Raw genomic sequence first — 26,194 nt, 5'->3', positions numbered from 1 at the left:
ATACGCTAGAAGCAATGCCCCATCCGGGAGGACCCCTCCCCGCCTGAGCGGGGCCCACAATGAGGGGTTGGACACAAAAGACAAAAACATGTACAGGACAAAACGAGACGCAAGACATGTACTGCAAGATGTGCAGAAACAAACATGCAATCTGGGCTATTGAAGGTGAAGTATATGAGCACAAAAAGCGATGACAATGACGTGTGTTAGATTTGGCGTTACCCAGAGTGCACCACGAGGAGGCCTATCACATTACACCCCTTCTTGCCCCACCTTCGAACATCTGTAAGCTCAGGACAAGCAAGTTCGATTGACTTCCGACGATCTGTCGTATGCAAAAGTAACGTTGACTCCACCTCAAACATCCTGGCTAATGCATACCTGGTTTTATTCCCCTCGAAAGGGTTTTAACACTCAGATTTTCGATGATCTTGAGCAGCAAATATTTTTCTCAAACATCATTGGTCAGGAAATGAAGCATCATCTTTCCATGAAACTCACTTCCCAGGGTATCGTTATCTCTGGTAGATCGGAGGAGACCCGCCTACAACTTATACACGAGATCAGGAATAATTTCAACATCTATTTTGCTTAAATGTCAAATTGTCTTAATTCTACTGCATCTATTGAATCTTATTCTTCCATAGATTCTTCGAGTTTTTCACAGAACTCGTCACATTCTTCACATTCATCTAATGGTTTAAAATTGCTTCAAATTAATTTAGACAAAGCACAAGCTGCCTCGTATTCAACATATTCGTTCGCCCAGGAACGTCACTGACTTTCTCCTGTTACGGGAACCGGCACTTCTTCGTGATGTGGTCGATTGTCCTAAGAACTGGTGCTGCTGGCAGTCATTTAGTGGTAAAGCAGCAATACTTCAGCTTAACAGTTCCTTTCATCCCAATCTTGTTTTCCAGGGACAGAACACAGTTGTTGTCAAGATTGATCTTCTACACTCATCCATTGCTCTCTGCTCGGGGTACTTTTCACCATCTTCGAACATTGACTCCGATTTGGCGGAGGTTGCATCTATACTCCAGTCCTTGGGCCTCCAGGAATTTTTGTTTTGTGCCGACTTAAATGGTCACCACTCTGTATGGGGTTATAAAGACCAGGATGTCCGGGGGCAAAAGATCTTGGACTTTTTCGCCATAAACAACATCTTTCTTCTAAATAGCTCATCTTCCCCACCGACTTATGTTCATAACTCTACTGGATGGCTGGATCTTTTGTTTTCCAACTCGCAAAATATTTTTAATAATTCTTCATGGTTCGTCGATATGCGCAACACATCGTTTTCCTCTCATAGATACATCCAGATTTTCATTAATGATCCATCTCTCCGACCATCAGTCTCAACACAGATTCAGTTCAGATCTTCTACAAGGCGTGTGCACCTCCTGGCGAAATATCTGCCTTCAATCTTCCAGGGCCTTCACGGTGAAATTTCTTCGATATCTTCCCCATATGAGCTGGATGCTTTTGTCTCAAGGCTGGTCTCGTCTCTTCAGGAGATAGGTGACGTCTTGCGCCCAAGAGTCGAGGCACATATCATACCCAGAGCTATTCCATGGTGGAATAACGATCTCTTACAGTCTAAACGGACAATTCGACGCATAGAAAGGAAGATCTGCCGTAGGGGGAAGCGTAATATTGATGTTTCAGCCGAGATTCTTCTTCGCAAGAAATTAAAAGCTCAATTTCGCCTGGAAGTAAGGAGAGCCCGTCTGAAATCTTGGCAAACACTTTGCCAAGGCAACGTTGAAGGGATTCACACTGCCTTCGGCATCCCGTATAAAGCTATTTTCCACTCTAAACGCCAAGTTGCACAAGCAAAATTGCAATCTCCTTCAATGACAACTTTACAAAATGCTGCCAATCAACTTCACATTTTTTTCCTGATGTGGGTCGTCCCATATCTATTGACTCGCCTCGCCGGGATAACTCATCACAAGAGGCGCCGTTTTCAGTACAGGAAATTTTACGTATTACTAGAAGTCTTAATCCAAGGAAGGCGGTGGGACCAGACGGTTTTTCCAACAGGGTCGCCCAGACTTTCGTCGAGACCAATCCTGCGTTCTGGAGAGATCTTTGGAACAGGTGTTTTGTTCTCCATGTATTTACTTCGGTCTTCAAGAAGGGTCGTCTGGTCCTAATTCCTAAGAGAGGATCGTCGGACGTATCTTCCTCGAGGCCTATAACCATCATCTCAAATCTAGGCAAGGTTCTGGAAAGGTTGATCGTTCAGCGATTGTCATTCATCATTGAACAGCAGCACGGTCTTCACAATGCACAGTTTGGATTCAGGATGGGTCCTCTGAAGATGTATTGTCTTACCTTTTCAATACTTTAGAGGCTAATAGATGCAACAATGTTCTCTCTGCGATTTTATCCTTTGATATTAAAGGGGCTTTCAACAGCGTAAGACACGAGAGGGCCATCAATGCTCTCCGTGGTCTCGCCATTTCATCTGATTTAAGAGAGCTTTTGGAACATTCACTTGTGGGACGCAAAGTCATCGTCCATACAGACATGGGTGTCGTTTCCAGGACGCTGGTTAGGGGATGTCCTCAAGGATCTTGCACCGGACCAGTGTTCTGGAACCTCGCCTTCGATCCCATCTTGCGTCTTTTCTCCGAGCGCTCGCTCTCAGCATCGGCTTCTCTACAAGCGTACACGGATGACTTCCTCATCGTTGTGTCTGCGCCGCAACCGGAGGATATTACAACAATTGGAAAGCTGGTACAGCCTCGAGTTCTCAAGTTAAAGAGTATTAGTGAAGCAATTCTGGGAAGGGATTCTGACTCATGCAATAATGTATGCTTGAGCTGTACAGCTGAGTCTTGGCTTTGCTGCAAGGCCATTGTTAGTTCATGAAGTGTGAACAATAAATGATATCCATCTGGTATAAAAGGTCTGAAGACATACAATGTACATTCTGCTGATCAGTTGATGGGATTAAACTGGATACAGTGGTGAAATGGACAGCCCCTGGAAATAAAAAGGAAGTTATTTTAAAATACAAGTCTATTCAATATGATCTAAAGCACAATAAAAATTACAACAGTAACCTTGATTAAACAGGTGAAAAAATAAGCTATGATTCCGTAAGACTTCCTCTGAATTGGCTATCCTTGATTGCCCTGCCAAGGTTTTGAACCTTTGTTGATTCAGAAATTTTTATCACAGAAATTAAAGGTAGCCGCCAAAATAATATTCAAATGCCACCGAAATAGAATAATAAACTCAAAACACAATACAGTTCTATTAGCATTCATGGATTGCTGTCAGACACCATTCTAACCGTACATTATATATATATGGACAAGAAAGACTTTTTCGCTTATGTAAGACAGATTTATGTCAAAAAGCAAACATTTTTTAATCAGACAGAAGAGCTGAGATGCCAATCACAATGAAGGACCGGACACACCCCGCTTCCCATCTCAGAGATATCGAAGCTTTCCCCGGGAATGGGTGTATCCAGAAATTTATTCATTTATGTGAAAATAAACAACGATATACACATTAGGGTGGAACGAAAAAGGGTGTTTTCCACATTTTTTTTGGAAAATGATGTCGCCTCAGTATTCAAAAGATGCCTTTCAAGGTTTTATGAAGTTATACCAAAATCTACGAAAATATTTTAATATCTTGAGGTTCCTCACAGACCCTAAAGATAGAGCAAAAAGACTTTTCTAAGTACACATTATAAAAAATCTTTTTAGACATAAACGAAGCTGATGATTTTTTAAAAGTATTTTTAAAAGAAATAAAAACACTTAATTTAAAAGTTATTCAGTACATGGGGCAAAACTGAATACATAATATATAATATATATACATATATAATAAATAAACCCACATAAATACTCAACAAGTTAAGAGTTCCACATATAAGTTATAACTGACAAGCATATTTGCAGCTGTCATGACAGTTAAAATAAGAATTTTTCAAGCACTCCGAACATAGTGATTGATAGAGGGAGATGAAAATAAACTTTTTTTTTTGGAGGGGTGGGGACCTACCCCTCCATATAACCATGTCCCAAATTTAAATTTAAAAAAAAACATAGTTTGACGATATAGGTATCAGGAGAATTGCCTCTATTGCTTCCTCTGTTATCACACTGTTATTACATTTCACTTTTTTGCAAAATAGTCCACATTTTTCTCAAACGATGGAACGGATGAAACAGTTTTCCTTGGTTTTATTCTGGCTTGAATGAAGCCTTCAAAGACTCTCGGTTGTTGATACAGCAAGAGATGCTTCAGTTACGAGTCGTACGCACCGTTCAACTGCTTGTGTGTGACACAGAAAATTCGATATAGATGGAAAAGCAGGTTCAGATCATTTTTTGTAGGTCCATTTCCTGATTTTTTATAATAGGGGGTTCAGTCACTCGCACTTGATCCCATGCAATTAGTTCCGAATAGTGTTTAGCAGAAAAGTTTATTTTCGGAACATGGAATGTACGGATTTCTGCTTCTGATAATCCTTCATTTCTAATTTTCAGAATTCTCTTGATTCCCAGTTTTTTGTAAATGACATTCTCATCCGAGAGTAATAAATTCTCTGGGTGAGCGTAGACGTTTTTCTTCTTCCATCGCCCCCAACACAATCTAACCCATAGGATCCCATGTTATACCCGTAGCTTTTACTGTTCCCCTGGAACAATCCATTGCCTCCCAGGGGGCGTTAACGCCCATGATGGGAATCACTGATCTAGATGCTTCACAAGATGCTTTAAAGGTAACTCATTAAAGTAAAAAAGACAAATGTCATTGCAAGGGATTGCCTACTTCTTTCTCTGTTAATTTTATAACACCATTTTTATAACCAGTATTGGTAACAGTTCTGTCGCATCCATTCTTTCGTATCAAAATCTTGCTTCAAAAAGTCTAGGATTGATGATTTTATATACCTTGCTAAACTACTTCTTGGAGTTGTGTGACCGAGATAAATTGACCCAGGTTCTTGTACTATGGTTATGTGTTCTTCAGATATGCAGGGCTCCCACTCAAAAAATGAAAAAAAGTAGAAAAACGCAGGACTAAAAAGTAGGATGGGGGAGGGTAACCCCCTTAGACAACATAATCATGGCATAATGGAAAAAAATCACTAAAAAAATTTTTTGCAAAAAAAAAAAAAAAAAAAAAATTTAAATTAAATTTTTTTCTTTTAATTTTGAATCAACTGTTTTTTCCTCCCTAGCACTATTTCAGTCAAGCCAAAACAAAATGACAAATGACTGGATTGGATTGGATTTTGGGTTTATTGGCGCAAGGACCAATTTGGTCAAACTGCGCCAAAACAAATATAAAAATAAGAAAAATGTCCTTTCGTCATGTCAAAAACTAAAACTATGCATGATAAAAAGCAACATGAAACATAAAACAATGACATGAATTGTAAAAACTATAATTTGTCATAAAAACCAATGGCTTTGATGCATTTAAAAATGTGAGATGCATCGCAATGGTCAGATAAAATGTCACAAAGTGAAAGATGATTCTGACCAAAAGCGGTCATAAAATGATGACGATGATGTGAACAAGTAAAAGCATGAGCAATGGTCAATGGACTTTGACAATGAGAGCACTGCGGTTGACTCTCTCGTAATAATAAATATGATTGTGCGAGGCGACTGTGTCCTATGCGTAACCGGGCAAGCAGAACTTCCTCCTTTCTGTTAGTTCTGCAGCTCGAACGCCAAAGGCCAAGTGTGGGCTTAATGGCATTATATGTTTAAGCCATATAAGTTTATTATTTATCTGATGGTTCCAATGATCCTGCCAGCGGTGATGCATCACTTCCCGGAGGATTGAGAAGTGGTCACTGGCAGGTACCAAAAGGTTATTGTCAATGTTAGTTGTTGTTCGAGCTGCGGTGTCTGCTTTTTCGTTGCCCGGTATTCCTACATGACCTGGTACCCAGTAAAATTTTACTGTGGTACCATGATGAATGAGGTAATGCAGTTCATGAAAAATGGCATGAATGAATGGATGAGTGTGAAACGTACAGGAACACAGTGCTTGTAATGCGCTGAGAGAGTCACTATAAATGATGCATCGTCGGTGGCGTTTGCGTCGTATATGACGTAGAGCCTGAAGGATTGCGTACAGCTCTGCCGAATAAATAGAGAATGTGTCGGGAAGTTTGAAAGATGTCTCCTCACAGCAGATGTAGGCACACAACCGACATGGCCAGGGCTCTTGTAGCCGTCGGTATATATGGGGAAGTACCTGTTGTACCTACCCCTGTGCCTAAAGAATATCTGTCGATATATGACATCTGCTGTGGTGGCTCTAGGGTATAATGATAATGAAAGAGAGACATCTGGCAGAGGCTGCTCCCATGGTGCCAGTTGCCAAGCAACTGGAGCCACACGACTGATGTCTAATTCTAGTTCTTCCACAAGTGCCCTCATACGAAGACCGTAAGATGGAACACATGAAGGGCGAGCAGCAAAAAGTCTATGAAATGACGGAATGAAAATGACTGGATTGGATTTTGAATTTTTGGCGCAAGGACCAATTTGGTCAAACTGCGCCAAAGCAAGACATAAAAATGAGAAAAATGTCCTTCTGTCATGTCAAAAAACTAAAACATATAAAACGGAACATGAAACGTAAAACAATGACATAAATTTTAAAAACTATAATTTGTCATAAAAACCAATGGCTTTGATGAATTTAAAAATGCGAGATGCATCGCTATTGTCATTTAAAATATCATGAAGTGAAAGATGACTATGACCAAAAGTGGTCGTAAAATGATGACGATGATGTGAACAAGTAAAAGCATGAGCAATGGTTAATGGACTTTGACAATGAGGGCACTCTGGTTGACTCTCTCGTAATAATAAATATGATTGTGTTAGGCGACTGTGTCCTATGCGCAACCGGGCAAGCAGAACTTCCTCCTTTCTGTTAGTTCTGCAGCTCGAACGCCAAAGGCCAAGTGTGGGCTTGATGGCATGAAGTTTATTATTTATCTGATGGTTCCAATGATCCTGCCAGCGGTGATGCATCACTTCCCGGAGGATTGAGAAGTGGTCACTGGCAGGTACCAAAAGGTTATTGTCAATGTTGGTTGTTGTTCGAGCTGCTGTGTCTGCTTTTTCGTTGCCCGGTATTCCTACATGACCTGGCACCCAGTAAAATTTTACTGTGGTACCGTGATGAATGAGGTGATGCAGTTCATGAAAAATGGCATGAATGAATGGATGAGTGTGAAAAGTGAAGGAACACAGTGCTTGCAATGCGCTGAGAGAGTCACTATAAATGATGCACCGTCGGTGGCGTTTGCGTCGTATATGACGTAGAGCCTGAAGGATTGCGTACAGTTCTGCCGAATAAATAGAGAATGTGTCTGATAGTTTGAAAGATGTCTCCTCACAGCAGATGTAGGCACAACCGACATGCCCAGGGCTCTTGGAGCCGTCGGTATATATGGGGAAGTACCTGTTGTACCTACCCCTGTGCCTGAAGAATATCTGTCGATATATGACATCTGCTGTGGTGGCTCTGGGGTATAATGATAATGAAAGAGAGACATCTGGCAGAGACTGCTCCCATGGTGCCAGTTGCCAAGCAACTGGGGCCACACGACTGATGTCTAATTCTAGTTCTTCCACAAGTGCCCTCATACGAAGACCGTAAGATGAAACACATGAAGGGCGAGCAGCAAAAAGTGTATGAAATGACGGAATGAAAATGACATTATGAAGTGGATGACCTGGTAAAGATTTCATTTTAATATAATATTTCAAAGAAAGTTGTTGGCGTCTTGATGTCAGTGATGGCTCGTTGCATTCGACATACAGGCTCTCCATTGGAGACGTCCGGAATGCTCCAGAACAAATCCGCAGGGCGAGATGGTGGACTGGGTCGAGCACACTCAGATAGCTCCGAGGTGCCGACCCGTATACAATGGAGCCGTAGTCGAGCTTCGATCTTATTAAAGCTTTATATAAGTGGAGGAGCGACTTACGGTCAGCTCCCCACGATGTAGAAGAGATGACCTTCAAGAGGTTCATCGTCTTCATGCAACGAGCTCTTAATTGCGCAATTTGAGGTTTAAATGTAAGTTTCTTGTCAAATGAAATGCCGAGGAATTTTGTATTTTCTACTATTGGTATTTGACTATTGTTTAGAAACAATTGTGGGTCATCATGTAGGTCTCGACGCCGGCAAAAATGCACAGCGACGGTTTTGTCAGCAGAGAAAGAGAAACCGTTATCATGAGCCCACTTGCTGATCTTGTTGAGAGCAGTTTGTAATTGTCTCTCGGCTGACCTCATATTCACTGATTGATATGATATTAACAGATCATCCACGTAAAGTGCGCCAGTGACAGACAACGGGAGTTGGTTCAACACCCCGTTGAGTCTCAAAATAAAAAGTGTCACACTTAAAATGCTACCTTGAGGTACACCTTGTTCTTGAATTTGGGGAGCTGATAATGTACTTCCGATCCGTACCTGGAAGATGCGTCGAGCGAGAAAGTTCTTAATAAAAATGGGCAAGTTGCCCCGCAAGCCGCAATTATAGAGGTCGGAAAGAATTCCGTGCCTCCAAGTACGGTCGTAGGCCTTTTCTATGTCAAAAAATATGGCTAGCATATGCTCCCTCTTCACAAATGCTTGTCTTATTGATGTCTCAAGGCATAACAAATTGCATGTTGTTGACCTGAACCGTCTAAAGCCACTTTGATGTTTCGATAAAATATTGTTAACCTCAAGGTAGTGCATAAGGCGACAGTTGACCATGCGTTCCATGAGCTTACATAAACAACTGGTCAAAGCAATAGGTCGGTAACTGTTAGGTTGCTGAGGATTTTTGCCAGGCTTCGGGAATGCAAGAACAATGGCTGCTCGCCAGGTGTCAGGAAATGAATGACTGATCCAGATCCGATTAAATAAAATGAGTAAATGTGACAATGATTCTGGTGAGAGATGCCGTATCATGGAATAATGAATGGCATCGGGCCCTACAGCTGAGTCAGGACTTCGCTGCAAGGCCGTTGTCAGTTCATGAAGGGTGAACAATGAATTGTATCCCTCCGGTGTAAAAGGCCGGAAGGTGTACGTTCGGCTGATGATTTAATGGGATGAAACGATGGGGGATAGTTCGCATCGCTGGAAACAGCGGCGAAATGGGCGTCGATGGTGTCCGCAATATCCCTCACATCGCTGATGATAGTGCCATTGGTATTTAAAATGGTGATGGGATGAGACTGATAATGACCATTGATTTTTCGGATCCGGTCCCAAATGATTTTGCATGAAGTTGATGAATTGATTCCCGTCGTAAACTTTTGCCAGGACTCGCGTTGAGCCTGGCTCTTCTCGCTATCGCCTTTGCTTTTAAAAATGCCAACTTGTTGTCATGGGTAGGATACCGCCGGAACCTACTCCATGCTTTCTTTTGTGCTTTAATCGTAAGATTACATTCATGGTTCCACCAAGGTTTAGGAAATTTAGGAAGTTTCAAGGAGACTTTAGGTATTGTTTCATTTGCTGCAGAGATGATACAACTGGTCACAAGGTCGACACAATGGTCGACGTCGGGTTGCGAAACCATATCCTCCGTGATTTCTGCCTTGACCGTGAAGTCTGCCCATCGGGCGGCCACAAGCTTCCACCGAGGAGAACCCTCTGGTATGCTATGGCTTCGATCAAGGCACTTAACCACTAGAGGGAAATGATTGCTCCCGTGGAGGCCTGGATCAACCGCCCAGGACCAGTTCGGCAAGAGTGTGGGTGAACATAATGATAAATCTATTGCAGTGAAACTATTGTTTGGGGCATGGAGATGAGTGAAACTGCCATCATTCATGATGGTAAGGTCCATGTCATCTAACAGTCGTTCAACCATTTCCCCACGAGGGGTGTTGCTGTTAGAACCCCATATCATGTTATGAGCATTGAAGTCTCCAAGAAGAAAAAATGGTGGTGGTAATTGATCAATCAGTTGTTCTAGATCTCTCTGTAAGATGGTGTCATTTGGTGGCAAATAAATGGAACAGATGGTAACTCTTAGGCCTGTAGAGATTTCCACCGCGATGGCTTGCAGGTTCGTGCGCAGCGTTAGAACGCGCGACGACACATGATGTGGAACCAGCAGAGCAACACCGCGGCAGGCTCTACTCCCGTCATCGTAGTCAATACGAAACAGGGAATGTCGCCTAATGTTCCATGTCTCCGAGGGCTTCGTGAAAGTTTCCTGGAGTGCCACGCAAACAGGATGATATCGATTGATCAAATCCTTGAGATCTTCATAATTGGATCTAAGACCACGAATGTTCCATTGAATTATGTTGGCCATAAATTAAGTAGAAGTAGACGGTTCAAGATCTTTAAATTTATTTCGGTCTAGTTTACGGCGAGTAGTACCGGATTCTGTAGGATTATCGAGATCCATGTCACCAATTGATTTGTCATCAAGAAGTGACATGTTTTGTACTGTAGGGTTCTTCTTTGCTCTCTGAATGGCTTTTCTTGAATATCCGGTCTTGAATAGTTTTATTTTAGATTTATTTCCAGCATTGATTTTTGGCTTAGTACCTGTAGTTACCTTGAATGTGTTCGCTGTTGCTTTTCCCGCTTCTTCGGAGGTGGCGGACTCCTTCCGTAATCCAGCAGAGCAAGAGCAGCCACAACTATTACATGGTTGGTTAGATGATGTTTGAGTGGATGTATCAGCTATGGGTTCGGTCTGAGTTGTCACAGATGCTTTGGTGACATTGTTAGTCTTATTAGCTGTTGATGGATTTGTTACCATATTAGAGTATGATGTACTAGCTATTGGAGTTTGGTTAGGGATTACACGACGGCGTGCTTCAATATATGAGATGTTATTAAGGACCTTGATCTTCTGGATCTCTTTTTCTTCATTCCATTTCGGACATTTCCTGTCAAATGCGGGGTGAATGCCACCGCAATTGACGCACTTGAATGATGTTGAAGTGCAGTTGTCCGAAATGTGGTCCCTCTCACCACACTTAGCGCAGGTGGGTTGACTACGGCACGCCATTCGTGAGTGACCGAATTTTTGGCAGTTGAAGCATTTTACAGGGTTAGGTATGTATGGCCGGATATGGATGTTATAATAACCGATTTTGACATCTTTCGGCAATGCTGGGGATGAAAATGTCAGAATTATATTTCGTGATGGAGCTAGATTGCCATCTTTGCGGCTCATGATTTGTTTGGCAAATGTTACGCCTTGAGACGCTAGCTCCTGGGTTAGTTCATCTTCATCCATGTTAATTAAGTTAGGGTCTGAAATGACACCACGTGAATAATTCAGCGTGGGATGGATTTTGACTGTTATGGGAATGTCTCAGAGAGATGTGAGCTTTTGAATGAGTTCGGCTTGTCTGGGAGTGTTGGTTTCGATGAGAAGGTCTCCTGAACGAAGAGCCTTCACTGATTTTAAAGTTCCAACTGCGCCATAGAGAGCTTTATCTATCAAGAATGGTGATACTTTTGACAGCTGTTTATCATTGTCCGAACTGTGCAAGAAGAAGAATGAGACAGTAGATAAATTTGAAGAAGCGGTTTCTGTGACAATTGTTTCACTAAGTGCAGTTCTTTGACGTTTTGGTGCATTTTTTGTTTTTCCCATATTTGAATGGGTATTGTTTCAGTCTCACCCACCATGGAGGGGACGCGCCCACGTAACCGGTGAAGGTTAGTAGCAACGTCAGGTTAGGTGAGAGCTATACACCACCAAAGCAGGCGAGCAGACGCGTTTAAGATCCAAGATCGTCGTGAAGCAGCACCAACAAACCTCAACGACGTCCGGCAGGCCCGGCCCCTCTACCTGCCTAGTAGTGTAACCCCTTCAGCCACCGAGGCGACCACAGCCGATTGACCTGGACGGGGCTAATCCAAGCCTCGTGTTTCGGCTGAATCCGAGGCCAAAGCTAGCGCATCAGGCTAACCAGGATCCCCATCTCCAGCCTTACGAGTCTCCACGCACGGCAAACACACAGGTAGACAGCGTCCCGGATGAGGCATACACTAGAAGCAATGCCCCATCCGGGAGGACCCTTCCCCGCCTGAGCGGGGCCCACAATGAGGGGTTGGACACAAAAGACAAGGACATGTACAGGACAGACAGACGCAAGACAAGTATTGTAAGGTGTATGGAAATTCACATGCAATCTGGGCTATTGAAATGTGAATGCTATGAGCACAAATATTCGAAGACAATGATGTGTGATAGATTTGGCGTTACCCAGAGTGCACCACAAGGAGGCCTATCACATTACACCCCCCACAATTGTAGGGGTCCAAAAGAATTCCGTGCCTCCAAGTACGGTCGTAGGCCTTTTCTATATCGAAAAATATGGCTATCATACGCTCCCTCTTCACAAATGCTTGTCTCATTGATGTCTCAAGGTGTAACAAATTGCATGTTGTTGACCTGAACCGTCTAAAGCCGCTTTGATGTTTCGATAAAATATTGTTAACCTCAAGGTAGTGCATAAGGCGATAGTTGACCATGCGTTCCATGAGCTTACACAGACAACTAGTCAAAGCAATAGGTCTGTAACTATTAGGTTGCTGAGGATTTTTGTCAGGCTTCGGGAATGCAAGAACATTGGCTGCTCACCAGGTGTCAGGAAATGAATGACTGACCCAGATCCGATTGAATAAAATAAGTAAATGTGACAGTGATTCTGGTGAGAGATGCCGAATCATGGAATAATGAATGGCATCGGGCCCTACAGCTGAGTCACGACTTCGCTGCAATTCATGAAGATCTCCATACTGAAAAACACTAAATAGCGTTAAAATGGCACCTGTAGCACGAAAATCCCCGGAGCTAGGCAAGGAAAAAGTAAAAAAGGACTCTGCCGTGCACCAGATTATTGATGTTCGTTTCATTCGTCACACCGTTTCTTCGGCTGAAATCCCAGCCTGATTAGTCCTCCACAAAACAAGAAGAAACCAAGAAATGCAAATTTCGGGTTCTACGTAAGACACAGTCATGACTGACGTCGTCACACTAGGGGAAAGAAAAGGCACTGCGAAATGCGAGCCCCGCATGTTGCTTTCTGCCATTCCGAACAAGATGCCGCTTTCAGGAAAAGAACGTGGGAAAATCTTAAAGATTTATTACCTGAATGGACAAAATGCTGCAGAGACATTGAGTGTTTACCGCAGAAATCATGGATTATGGCGAGGCCCGTGCACTGTCAAAGCTGTACGGGACTTGATTCATAAATTTGAAGAAACTGGTTGCACATGCGATTGACCTCGGTCTGGACGACCTTCCGTTCCCGTGGAACCTGTTGCAGAAGTTCAGACGATAAGCACAGTTCGTCCCGCAAGTGCACGCAGTGTTTCACGTGTTCTGAATCTGCCGAACTCAACTGTCCGCAAGAATCTGCGCTTTGTTCTAGACATGTTTCCGTATCGATTCCAGCGCGTCCAGATGTTGGAAGCGGTAGACTATCAATTACGGCTAGATTTTGCGAATCAATTCCTTATCCGGTACGATGAAGATAGTAGCTGGCATTTACACATTCTGTGGACAGATGAGGCGCATTTCTCGTTAACTGGTAACGTGAATTCGAAAAATTGTGTGCACTGGGCAGACAATAATCCACATGATGTGCTTGCACGTCCATTACACGAGGAAAAAGTGACTGTATGGTGTGGTATAACGAGTACGTTCGTCCTCGGCTCTTACTTTTTTAAAGAGGTTACTGCTGGTGATCTGCAAACACGTACAGTAACGAGTGCTCGCTTATCTGGACATGTTAACTCGTTACGCGATTCCCGCATTGCAACAGCAAAATGCTCTATCTGAAGTTGTGTGGATGCAAGATGGCGCTCCACATGTAGGGTCTTCAGTCAAACGTGTCTTAAGTCAACAGTTTGGTGACAGAGTTATCTCCCGTCATTTCCCATTTCCGTGGCCACTAAGGTCTCCTCACTTTTAGCCTATCTACCGCCGGTGATTTTCATGCTACAGTTGCAGTTCGAACGCTATTCAGGGTTTTTCACAATGGAGATCACATTCCAATACAAAAAACTTTCTCACTGTAACCGTAACTGTTAGAGTGACACTGTTGTTTTCCATATCATTCTTGAGCGCATACCTGAAAATACCTAATGCCAAAATTTCATTCAGTTTCTGTGAATGGTATGATAGTTAGGGACCCATATGTCGGGATAGTTTTTTTATAATCACCCCGTATATTCAAGGATGGGAACCTATAGAACATTTTTTTACAATTCATTCCAATATTTGATCACGGTGTCAAGGCTTTAACTGAAACTGTCACAAGTCTTCTCGACAAGAACGAAATTCTGCTATCTAACTGCTGCGGCCAACCGTATGATAACACATCAAATATGTCTAGACGCTACTCTGGGTCACAAGTACTTATCAGAGAAGTTAATGAATTTGCTATTAATATCTGTTGTGCTGGGCACAGCTTGAATTTGATTGAAGTTAAAACAGTAGAGAGTTCTCTGCAATCTGTAAAATATTTTGATTTCATTCAGCGGCTATATTTATTTTTTTCCATCTGACGAATCGGTGGAATACCATAGTTTCATCATTAGGAAGAGCTCTGGTTGTTAAGAATCTGTCGGACACAAGATGGTCATCACATTTTGACGCTGTTCCTGCTCTCTGTGGAAGTTATAAGAAAATTGGCCATGCACTTGATTTTATATCAACAGATTTTTGACGTATTTTTTACTTGTAGTTTTTGTTGTTTATTCATTAATGCTTAGTTAAATTTGAGCAATTAAGAGGAAAAAAACAGGTGTTAACAAATCAATTTTTTTTCCATAGCCTGTGTGATCAACATGTAGCAGCAGTATTAACAAGCGAAGGTTTTTAACAACTGGCTGTTGCGAAGATATATTTCGGAAAGAGAAAATTCAACTGCTCCTGCGGGGAATCGAACCCACGTCCTTTCACTTTCCGGGTGAACGCCCTAGACCACTAGAGGCACCGAATCTCTCAATCTTTCCTTGGAGCTCGTGTACACTGAAAGAGCAGTGTACACGAGCTCTGCGTGGGCGTTCACCCGGAAAGTGAAAGGACGTGGGTTCGATTCCCCGCAGGGCCAGCTGAATTTTCTCTCTTTCCGAAATATATCTTCGCAACAGCCAGTTGTTAAAAACCTTCGTATGGTAGCGGAGAGTGACGTCATCCTTGTATAAGTCGCCATCTGGTGGCAACGTCAGCAGTTGTGAGCTTGGCCTGAGTTTGGTCCGGCCGTCCATGTACGGTCCCTTTCAGTGTACACGAGCTCCAAGGAAAGATTGAGAGATTCTGTGCCTCTGTAGTCTAGTGGTCTAGGGCGTTCACCCAGAAAGTGAAAGGACGTGGGTTCGATTCCCCGCAGGGGCAGTTGAATTTTCTCTCTTTCTGAAATATATCTTCGCAACAGCCAGTTGTTAAAAACCTTCGTATGGTAGCGGAGAGTGACGTCATCCTTGTATAAGTATTAACAAGGACTGCGTTTTTGACTTTGAAAAGAATAACTTTAGTGTTTGTGAAAATATCGTAAACTTAATTTTCTTATGTTTCAAGAATATCTATTCATTTTTTAAATTATATAAATTTCATTCAAAAGTTTGAGCGTGTAATATAAAAAAATGTCATATTCCTGCATCTTTTGAATGTGTGCCTTATAATAATACGTAGCCTTGGTAATACGTAGAGGTATTTAATCCTAGAATATTGACTACTCTAGACGTGGAGTTAGTATTTTAGGGTTAAAATTTTTTTATAAATTATTCAGTGAAAGATGGAGCCATGTAAGAAAAAAAACCTATTGCTTTTATAAATTGCCGTTTTTATATATGCACCAGCTATAATACCCGGCGCTGCCCGGGTTTTCTCCAATGAGGCTTTTTGGATCACCTGATATCTGCCTCTTTCTTTGATGGATATACCATTGCTGCCAACTTATGAAAATGAAAATTAGGGAGATTTTCGCACAGACCCGTATTTTATATTAAAACCACTTCCTCTAATAAATACAATACTATTTTGTTTTTCTAAATAAAATAGGGATTTCCCACACATAAAAGTTAAAGCATAGGGAATAAAATCCCTACTCAAAAAACAAGTGAAGTTATAAGCCAAAACTTCAATGGAGATTTAAAAAAAATATTGTGTTCAATCAGAAACGATGTGAACAAACATTCTGCGTGAATGACCCTCAATGACTTTTTGTGAAACTTGCTTGATGTTTTTTTTAAATTTCACATGGGTAATGATGTCAGTCTTTCCATCATGACTGATGCTTATGCTCAAAGTAGACCCTTTTCTGGAACGTTCAATGTAAGGAAATTCATGAAATTCATTGGGGAATAAGTATCTTTTAAATTGATTAAATATGTTTTTGCTTATTAGTGTTCATGTTTTGTTATCACACGTAACTTCAACCAAAGAGGAAATTTTGACCACATGCACGTCACTATAATCTTCAATTATTGTCCAGGACTATTGACTGCTAAGCTATATCCCTGCACAATAAGACAAATAACTTTTCTCGTTACCATCAGAGGGGGTCATCATTTCGAAAGGGGGAGAAAACACTTTGCCCCACAAGCAATTCCTTAGGGAAGGGATTGTTTTCAAAAGTGGGGATTCTTTTTAAATGAAATAGGTAATGTTTAGGGACAATTAGGGACTTTTTGTGTTTTTCTTAAATCTCCCGAATTTTCATGAACTTTTCGGGAGGCCAAGAAATAAAGCTAAAATTCTGGAGACTCTTGGAAAATTCTGGAGATTTGGCAGCTATGCTATACAAACCGTGTGTTAACTAATATGACGACTTCCTGTGCGACTCACGAAATAAACAAATCTGGATTTAAAGAAACGTAGAAATAAATATATATTTTATTTCCTTTTTCAAGGGGCGCTAGGTATTTCGATTCCCTCCCCCCTTGAACTTCAAGTTATCCATCTGCCTGATCAGCTTCCAAAAATGCTTAACTGAAACAGTGAAATTTCTTCTATGTACTTTACAGGCCCATAATTAATTTAAAAACATCTTAAACTATGTGAATTTATGCAGCTGAATATTAAAAGACAATACGGAAAAATTTTAGTTTTCCAGCTTAAGATGTAATTAAAAAGGTGAAATCAATATTATTGCATGGATATCGAACTCAAAAAGAGGTCTGGCTAATTACTTCATATTTAATTTTCTGGGCTTCGAATCTCTAAGTGAACTCAATATTTCAAAAATCAAGAATTCAATACAATTTTTAAAATTATTGATGTGGCAGAAAACCCCACTTAATTTCCGCATTTATGCAGTAAAATCAACAATTTTAACATTGATTTCTATGGGGATGATCCTTTGCCTGACCCTCGAAGTGATGCCGATGATGATTCTGACGAATATTAAAATTGGCAAGCCATTGTAAAGGCTTATACACACTGAAACACATTACTAGGGAACTATGGTAACCGAAGTAAAAGTTCTGAAAGTGATTGCTGAGACCCAGAAACCATTGTTGCCCGACAGTTTTTCACCCATCACAGGCACTTGTCAAAGTCCGACAAATTTTTAAAGTGGCCTATCATTTTAAGTCTGGTCCTGTTTGATATATATGCCAAATTTGACAACGATCGATCAAAAATTGTAGATTTGTATAAAGAACATGTAGTGCTGTCCACACGATGGCGCTGGTGTATCTTCCCAGCTTATATAATTATTAGTCTATTTTCTGCTGGTGGCATCACAACAGAAATCGGGAGTCAAGGGCATCTGGCTCGGTTTGTTGATGGTTGATGTTGTCTCACTCACCGACGCGCGTGTCTGCGTCTCATCATGCACGGGCCACATTTTCCTCTACCAGCATCCCCGTTTGTATTATGTATATATTATCCGTTGTAAATAAAGTGTAAATATATCAACTAAAGATTGGCGACATCGGACGTGAAGCAAAAGAAACCACCATGGCAGAGGTGAGTGCCGTAGTTATACCGCCATTCAACGTGCGTGATGTATCGTTATGGTTCGTGATGTGTGAAAGCACTTTCGAGTTAGCCGCTCCGAAACCGATAACAGAGTCAAAAACAAAATACAACTACATCGTTGCAAATCTTCCTCCAGATAACGCATCTCTCGTACGAGACATTCTCATGAACCCGCCAACTTCGGAGCCATACGAAAAACTAAAGCACGAACTAGTCGCACGTTGCAGTGAATCCTCGTCTACACAGCTTAAGAAACTTCTCGCTTGTGAGCCATTAGGAGATCGGAAACCGTCTGACATTCTCCGTGAACTAAAACGAAGAGCGGAATCTCTCAGCGTTTCGGACGAACTATTGACAGAACTCTTCCTGCAACAACTACCCAAATATACTCGATCTATACTCGCTGTCGTGAGCCCACTAACCCTTGACAAAACGGCTGAGCTGGCCGACAAGATCCAAGAAGTAAGCCCACCTCATGTAGACGCCGTGAACAAAAGTCAACAGTCGGACACGATCGCACAACTCCAAGAAGAGATTGCCCAACTACGCCGCGAACTGAAAACAGTTTTGCATGTGCGTTCCCGTAGTGTTTCGCGCTCGCGTTTCTCCCGTTCAAAGAGATCAACATCACCACCTACGTTGCCGGATAGGCAATTTTGTTGGTACCATGACATTTGGCAATCAAGCCAGAAGGTGCACTTCACCATGCAGGTTTACAAAAAACGACGAAGGCGGAGAGTAGTAGCGACATGCTCCCTGCCAACGACATCTCGTCGCTTATTCGTAGCCGATCGAAGCACCAACATTTCATTCCTTGTAGACACTGGATCTGACGTTTCAATACTCCCAGCATGCAGCACTGACAAACGTCAACCACTTCTCCAACTTTCCGCTGCAAATTCGTCTCCAATAAACGTCTATGGTGAGCGAACAGTCACTTTAGATTTTCAACTCAGCAGAGTCTTCCGGTGGACTTTCCTCTTGGCCGCGGTACCGAAACCGATTCTTGGAGCCGATTTCTTGTATAACTTCAATTTGCTTCCGGACTTACGACGACGATGCCTCCTCGATATGAGGACGAAACTTACTGCAAACTGCCAACTAAAGAAGTCAGAAGTGCACTCAATCAAACTTTTCGACGGTGTGACTCAACTTATCAAAGCCTGCTCAGCAAATCTTCGCTGAACTCCAAACCATTCTGTGAGCATATCATCGAGACAACAGGTAGGCCAATTTTTGCTAAAGCTCGCCGTCTCTCTCCAGAAAAGTTATCTTGCGCCAAAAAGCAATTTCTGGACATGCAAAAACAAGGATTATGTCGGCCATCAAACAGTGCATGGGCCAGTCCAATTCATATGGTCAAGAAACCTAATGGTGCGTGGCGTATCTGCGGTGATTACCGTCAGCTAAATAAGATCACCACACCAGACAGATATCCCATTCCTCATATCCATGACCTAACCCACATGCTTCATGGGACTGCAATATACTCGACCATCGACCTCGTCTCGGCGTATCAACAAATTCCAGTGGCAGAAGCTGACGTGCCCAAGACTGCCGTCATCACGCCTTTCGGGCTTTATGAATTTCCTTTCATGCCCTACGGACTTTGCAATGCCGCCCAGACATTTCAGAGGTACATCGACCAAGTGTTGGCTGGTCTCAGTTTTTCAGCAGGATACATAGATGACATCCTCATCGCATCAGCGAACTCTGAACAGCATAAACAGCACCTGGACATAGTTTTCAAACGACTGGCCGAACATGGTCTAAAGATCAACTCTCTGAAGTGCAAATTCTTCCAAGATGAAGTCACATTTCTCGGACACAGGATATCATCAAAAGGAATTTCTCCTCTTCATGATAAAGTGAAGGCGATAAAAGATTTCCCAAGACCGGCAACCATCCAAGAACTTCGACGTTTTCTAGGAATGTTGAATTTTTATCGGAGATTCCTTCCTGGGTTAGCAGAAACACAAGCTCCACTATGTTTATATCTTCAAGAAAAAGCCAAAAGCAACGCGAAGATTGAGTGGACGGAAACATCAAATCAAGCTTTCGTAGATTGCAAGAAAAAACTCATTTCTGCAACCCTTCTTGCTTTTCCACATCCATCGGCCGAACTCTCTATCATGGTAGATGCATCCAATACAGCAATCGGTGCTTGCCTACAACAGCTTGTCAACTCGCACTGGCAACCTCTCGCTTTCTACTCCAGGAAGCTTATCAAAGCTGAGATGAATTATAGCGCTTACGACAGAGAGCTATTAGCAGCATATGCGGCAGTGAAGCAGTTTCAACACATGATCGAAGGGAAACATTTCATCCTCTACACTGACCATAAACCCTTGACATTTGCATTTCGTCAAAAGCCTCACAAGACATCTCCCAGACAAACACGACATCTTGACTTCATCGGACAGCATACCACCGACATACGTCACGTATCAGGCGTACAGAACCTAGTCTCTGATGCTCTTTCTAGAATACAAGCCATTGCATGCCCTCCATCAATAGACTATTCCAAGATCGCAGCAGCTCAAGCGACCGACAGTGAACTTGACTCTCTCAAGCATTCCTCCTCTTTAAAACTCAACATCTGCAATTTAGTTGGTATAGACAAACCACTCTGGTGTGACACATCCTGCAATCGAGTACGCCCATATATACCGAATACTCTTCGAAGACACGTTTTCGATGTTCTTCACAATCTATGCCACCCAGGCATCAAAGCAACATCACGTCTTGTCTGCGATCGCTTTGTATGGCCTTCAATTCGGAAAGACTGCACCACCTGGACTCGATGTTGTGTGCCTTGCCAAAAGTCAAAGGTGCACAAACATACTGTTTCCGCTCCAGGAAAAATAGAAATGCCAGACGCTCGTTTCAAGCACGTTCACATCGATATCATTGGTCCACTTCCGTCATCCCAAGATTACACATATTGCCTCACCTGCATCGATCGATTCAGCCGTTGGATCGAAGTTTTACCGATGAAGGACATGACAGCAGCCACTGTTGCTTCAACATTCTATTCTGGTTGGATCAGTCGTTTCGGAACCCCAGAGAAAATAACAGACCAAGGTCGACAGTTCGAAAGCTTCATCTTTCACGAACTCACCAAACTCCTTGGCATTCAGCACATCAGGACGACACCTTACCATCCTCAAGCTAACGGGATGATAGAAAGAGTTCATCGACAACTGAAAGCAGCTCTGATAGCTAGGTCAAACATGAACTGGGTGAACACACTTCCAACAGTCCTGTTAGGGCTACGATCCTGCTACAAAGAAGACCTCAAAGCCACACCAGCACAACTCGTATACGGCACAGAGCTCAGATTGCCTGGCGATCTAATCACCAACAGTAGTAACAGCATACCGTGTCCCACAGAATTTGTCTCCATTCTAAGGGACCAGATGCAGCAGCTACAACCAACTCCTGCAACGGCGCATGGTGAAAAGAGACTGTACATACATTCGGAACTGAAGAACACCACCCACGTCTTCCTGCGGTCAGACACAGTAAAACGAGCTCTCGTCCCCACTTACAACGGACCGTACGAAGTGCTGAAACGTGGTGAGAAGACATTTTGCCTTCTCATAAAAGGAAAACCTTCCATGGTATCGGTCGACAGGTTAAAACCTGCCTTTCTGCTCACCGACAGTGTGCCTCAGCCAACCAACAAAAACACAGATGTATCCGTGCCAAAAACTTGCTCCGTCGTTCCGAAAAGCATCCTAAAAAAGACAACGACCTGCAAAAATATTTGGAAAAACCGTCTACGTTCATCGAAGCACGTGACTTTTAAACTTTAATTCTTTCTCTTCTGTCCTCGTCCTTCGGACTGCGAGGGGGGTACTGTAGTGCTGTCCACACGATGGCGCTGGTGTATCTTCCCAGCTTGTATAATTATTAGTCTATTTTCTGCTGGTGGCATCACAACAGAAATCGGGAGTCAAGGGCGTCTGGCTCGGTTTGTTGATGGTTGATGTTGTCTCACTCACCGACGCGCGTGTCTGCATCTCATCATGCACGGGCCACATTTTCCTCTACCAGCATCCCCGTTTGTATTATGTATATATTATCCGTTGTAAATAAAGTGTAAATATATCAACTAAAAACATACACACACACAGAAAATAAATTTTATATTTATAGATTAATACTTGCTGTGGTCAAAATTACACCATTGACACCAGTTCCACAAAGAATTCTGATGCCTATAACTGGCGCTGTAAGGTCATTATGACCCCATTCATATTTCATTTTACTGCCTTTCGAGAAAGAAATGCATCTGAACCAGGGTTGGTAAAAAAACCGGGTTTTTTTGGTTTAAATAGTATTAACATTAAAAACAATGAAATTTCTGAAAAATCATTCAAACTTCTAATAATTAACTAAAATAAAATGGTTATTAATGTAATTGACACTATTCCCATACTAATTAATCAGTAAATATTTCTTACATTTTAACAAAAACCAACTTTTGCAATTTAATTATTTTTTTCTTAACTCAATGGATTACTGTTTGAAAATTCTTTCAATGTTATTAATCATAGTATATAAAGGTTTTTCTCCAGTTACTTTCAGTATGCTTAATTATAAAGCTATTTTGCAAAAAGTAATAAAAATTAGGTGAATATAATGTATTTAATGAAGCATAAATAATGCAGATTAATTAGCAATGATTTACGATATACAGGGTGATTATAACTAAGGTTCTGGTTTCAAAACACTGTAAAAAAAGAACGATTGTCAGAATGACTTGAAAATCGACATGAATATTCTTGAAAAAATTCAATTTTATTTGATAAAGGGGAAAAAATACTTAAAAATGTAAAATTAATGACATCATCCAACATGTGGGAAATTTGCTCGCAGAATAGAAACCATAGCCAGTCATGGCAAAAAAAATACCTTAATTATCGCATTGCACAATTTCATAATTCATGGAAACATCACAAAAAACGAAGTAATTGAACAAATAGCAACTTACTTAAGAAATACAAGATATACAGGAACTGGATATTGTGAAGATATTTATAAATAATATTTATATTTATAAATATCTTCACAACATCCAGTTCCTGTATATCTTGTATTAACAATTGGAGAGCGACATTCATGTCATACTTAAGAAATGTTAAATATGTTGTCCAACCTGAGGTTGAAAGCACAAAAATTGTTCAACAACAGAATCGGAGTATGCCATGGTCATGATGTGGATGTGCTTGCAATTCAGCTTCAATAAACCAAACGCCCCCCCCCCCCCCCCGTTAATATTCCTGAGGAACTTATATAGGGAATGTGCTGGAGAAGGCAATTCACCAAAGTTTGCAATCTGACCACTGTTTATAACATTTTGAGGTATCCCCACAGCCAGAAGTTGCAAGGGTTAAGGTGCATCCTGTCAAAATGGGTCTTCAGCAGCTGCTTTGCTGGTATTGCAACGTGCATCTTGATAGAAGTTCTATCCACACACTGATGCTGTGGAAGTGCCGAAATGATGTGGTTGCACAAAATAGATTATACTGCTTTCCAAGTACAGCATCATCTACTTGCACATTTTGCACTACTTGCACTTTTTTTCCTTTAGCAAAAGAAACTTCCATTGCTTCAGAAGTATCCATGCAAATTTTCAAGTCATTCTGATCAGTACTTATTGTATAGCTTTGGAATCAAAACTTAAAATATAATCACCCTGTATATAGCTGATTATTTTTCATAAATCTGTTACTACTATACAGTAGAACCTTGATTGACTGGGCTTAACAGTGTGAAAGTATAAAAAAAACAACTATTGAATATTAAGACTGGGAGATATACAGTAGGAGATGTGCTACTTCTTATGGGAAAGAAAATGAAAATATATGTGAGGTAATGTAACTACTAGTACACTGATTTCTCCGAGCGTTACCCACAGTGCCCACTTTTTTTTGAAGATGCGAGCGCTTTTTCCTTTCTTTGGAAGTTTGAAATATTAAAATATTTTTTTATAGCATGTTTTTTTATAGCTCGAATGTGTCGAGACATAATATGACACCCCAAAAGTGGGGAGGGGCGGTCATAATGTCCTGTGACTAAAAGAAATGCTGTTGATAGATTTATGTGGAACCATAGTAGTTGAACCTTTGCTAAAAGATATATGAGTAATAAAACAGATGCATCTTCGTAATGGAATTGGAAAGAAAAAAACAATGGGGATGCAGCTTTGCAAAACATGACAAGGATAACAGTAATAATAATCTCAGACCTTGAAATATAATTGTTAACTCCATCTAGTGATGAAATAATAAAGTAGAAGGATGGCTGTACAGAGATGGCAGCACATCTATGACAAATTATTTCGTCATATCTGTGAAAAAGACCGAAAAGTCTTCGTGTTGGCAAATGCCGTCTTAACCACTTCACTGGTGAAAAACACCGGAAAAAGTCTGCGCGCCTGCAAATGCCGTCGTAGGCACCAACATTACGTATGGCAGCGACGGCAAACACTGTCGTAACCACTTGACTAGTTAAGGACAGCTGGTGTCTTTATTGGATTACAGGACCACCTGCCCCTAGCATGATGGTGTCACTACTGTTGCCGCTTCTTTGTGAGGGGAAAAAGAAACCCTGTGAGATAATACACCACTACATTTAGATGTGTGATGCAATCCTTATTCATGAATTTGCTAAAGATAGAACATCAGAATATAGCCAAAGGTTAGAAAATATAGTAAGAATGAGAAATTTTGGCTTCTGTATATCACTTTAAATAACTAAGATACTTCATATGAAAAAAATATATATATATATTCTGGCCACTTTTATGAGACTTTTTGAAAAAAAACCACTTATAAAATCTTATGTCATTTAAAGATTTTAAAGAAATTTAAAGATATACCATCAGAATGTACCCCAAGGATATAAATGGGATAAAAATGCTCATTTTGGCTAATAATGAATCAATATGATATTTTTCACGGGGAAAAAAAATTATATTTAGGCAACTTATTTGATTTTTTGAAAAAAACCACTTGGTTAAAACCAAGATTTAAACCAAACAACCCTGATCTGAACCACCTTATTTTCAATACGTTTTAAGCTGGCTACTTACGTGTGTTAACAAATTTATGATGCTATTCTACTTTCTTTTCCCTCTATATCAATGATCGAAGTTTCCATAGAGTCAAAATGACCATACCACGTCACTTATCTCTTTTTGTTGGACAGACTGAGTGTTCAGATCAAAAGGGCATGTGTGAAGAGAGCCAATTTTCTCGATAATGGTTTCAAATTAATGGTGAAACATATGATATAAGTATTATGTTGTCCATTAATTGTACGCAAGATCTGTGTGCTAAACATGTCATGGTGTTGTTTACAAGTACCGTGCTTGAGAGTATTTCTATCCCTACATACTTGACTTGGAATAGGACTAATTTAAGTGCTTAATATAATATTTAGCATATTTTCACAATAAGTAAATTTCATTTTCTGAGTATATTTTAATCATATCTGTTCCTTTTTCAATCATGAAAAGTGCATTCAAAGACTTTCAAAAACCATGTAATGTATTGCCTCCATTTCTTTTGAATAGACCATTTTCGAAAAAATAATTGACAAAACTTGAAAAATTTAGTGAAAATGACCAAAATGACACCACGATGCCAGTTACGCACAGGATTTTCATAACGCCAGTTAAGGGTCAGAAATACAAATTTTGAAATTGTGAAAAAATCTCAAAATACACTTGTGAAAAGCGAGTTTTTTCTAAAACAGAAATCACGATTGATATGAAATAAAACTCAGTCACGGAATCATTGGGGAAACAATGAGTAGAATACAATGAGGAAGCTCTTCCCACAGCCACCATGAATTACACTTTGTCCCCCCCCCTCGAAATAACACCATGATAAAAAAACGTGTGTAGACCTTAAAATTGTTTGGTCTACACACGTTGTTTTTCCCTAGTACATTCTCTCACCCAAAAGGTGATTCATTTCTAAGAGTTGATTTCAATTAAAATAATGAACATGATTCAACAATGACTGTACAATTCGTAACAGTCATTAAGCTTTGAAAAAAATAAGAAAATTCTCAAACTTACAAAACAACGAGACCTTGAAATAAACCTCGGATATATGCGACCTGTATGTGACTTTTTCTGAACTTCTGGCACTTGGTGGAGCAACGCTAAAGCTGGTTGAGGTGTGCACGCCTTTTT

At 41.0% G+C, this 26,194-nt stretch overlaps 1 long non-coding RNA gene and 1 other non-coding gene across 2 annotated transcripts; one reads left to right on the top strand and one right to left on the bottom strand.

The window, feature by feature from the left end:
• Window positions 1–364: 364 nt before the first annotated feature.
• On the bottom strand, window positions 365–26,194 carry LOC149086313 (uncharacterized). Its single transcript, XR_016192686.1, has 2 exons — window positions 26,078–26,194; window positions 365–2,994 (listed from the first exon to the last, which is right to left on the bottom strand). It is a non-coding gene; the product is annotated as an uncharacterized LOC149086313 (long non-coding RNA).
• TRNAS-AGA (transfer RNA serine (anticodon AGA)) lies at window positions 15,320–15,393 on the top strand. The gene has a single exon. It is a non-coding gene; the product is annotated as a tRNA-Ser (tRNA).

Source organism: Pholcus phalangioides, unplaced genomic scaffold (genome assembly GCF_987345545.1).
Source record: "Pholcus phalangioides strain wild (caught in Gottingen) unplaced genomic scaffold, Ppha-v1.0 ptg000005l_1, whole genome shotgun sequence".
Classification (NCBI taxonomy): Eukaryota; Metazoa; Arthropoda; class Arachnida; order Araneae; family Pholcidae; genus Pholcus; species Pholcus phalangioides.
The sequence above is the reverse complement of the archived record's forward strand: the minus strand, read 5'-3'. Positions and strand labels throughout refer to the sequence as shown.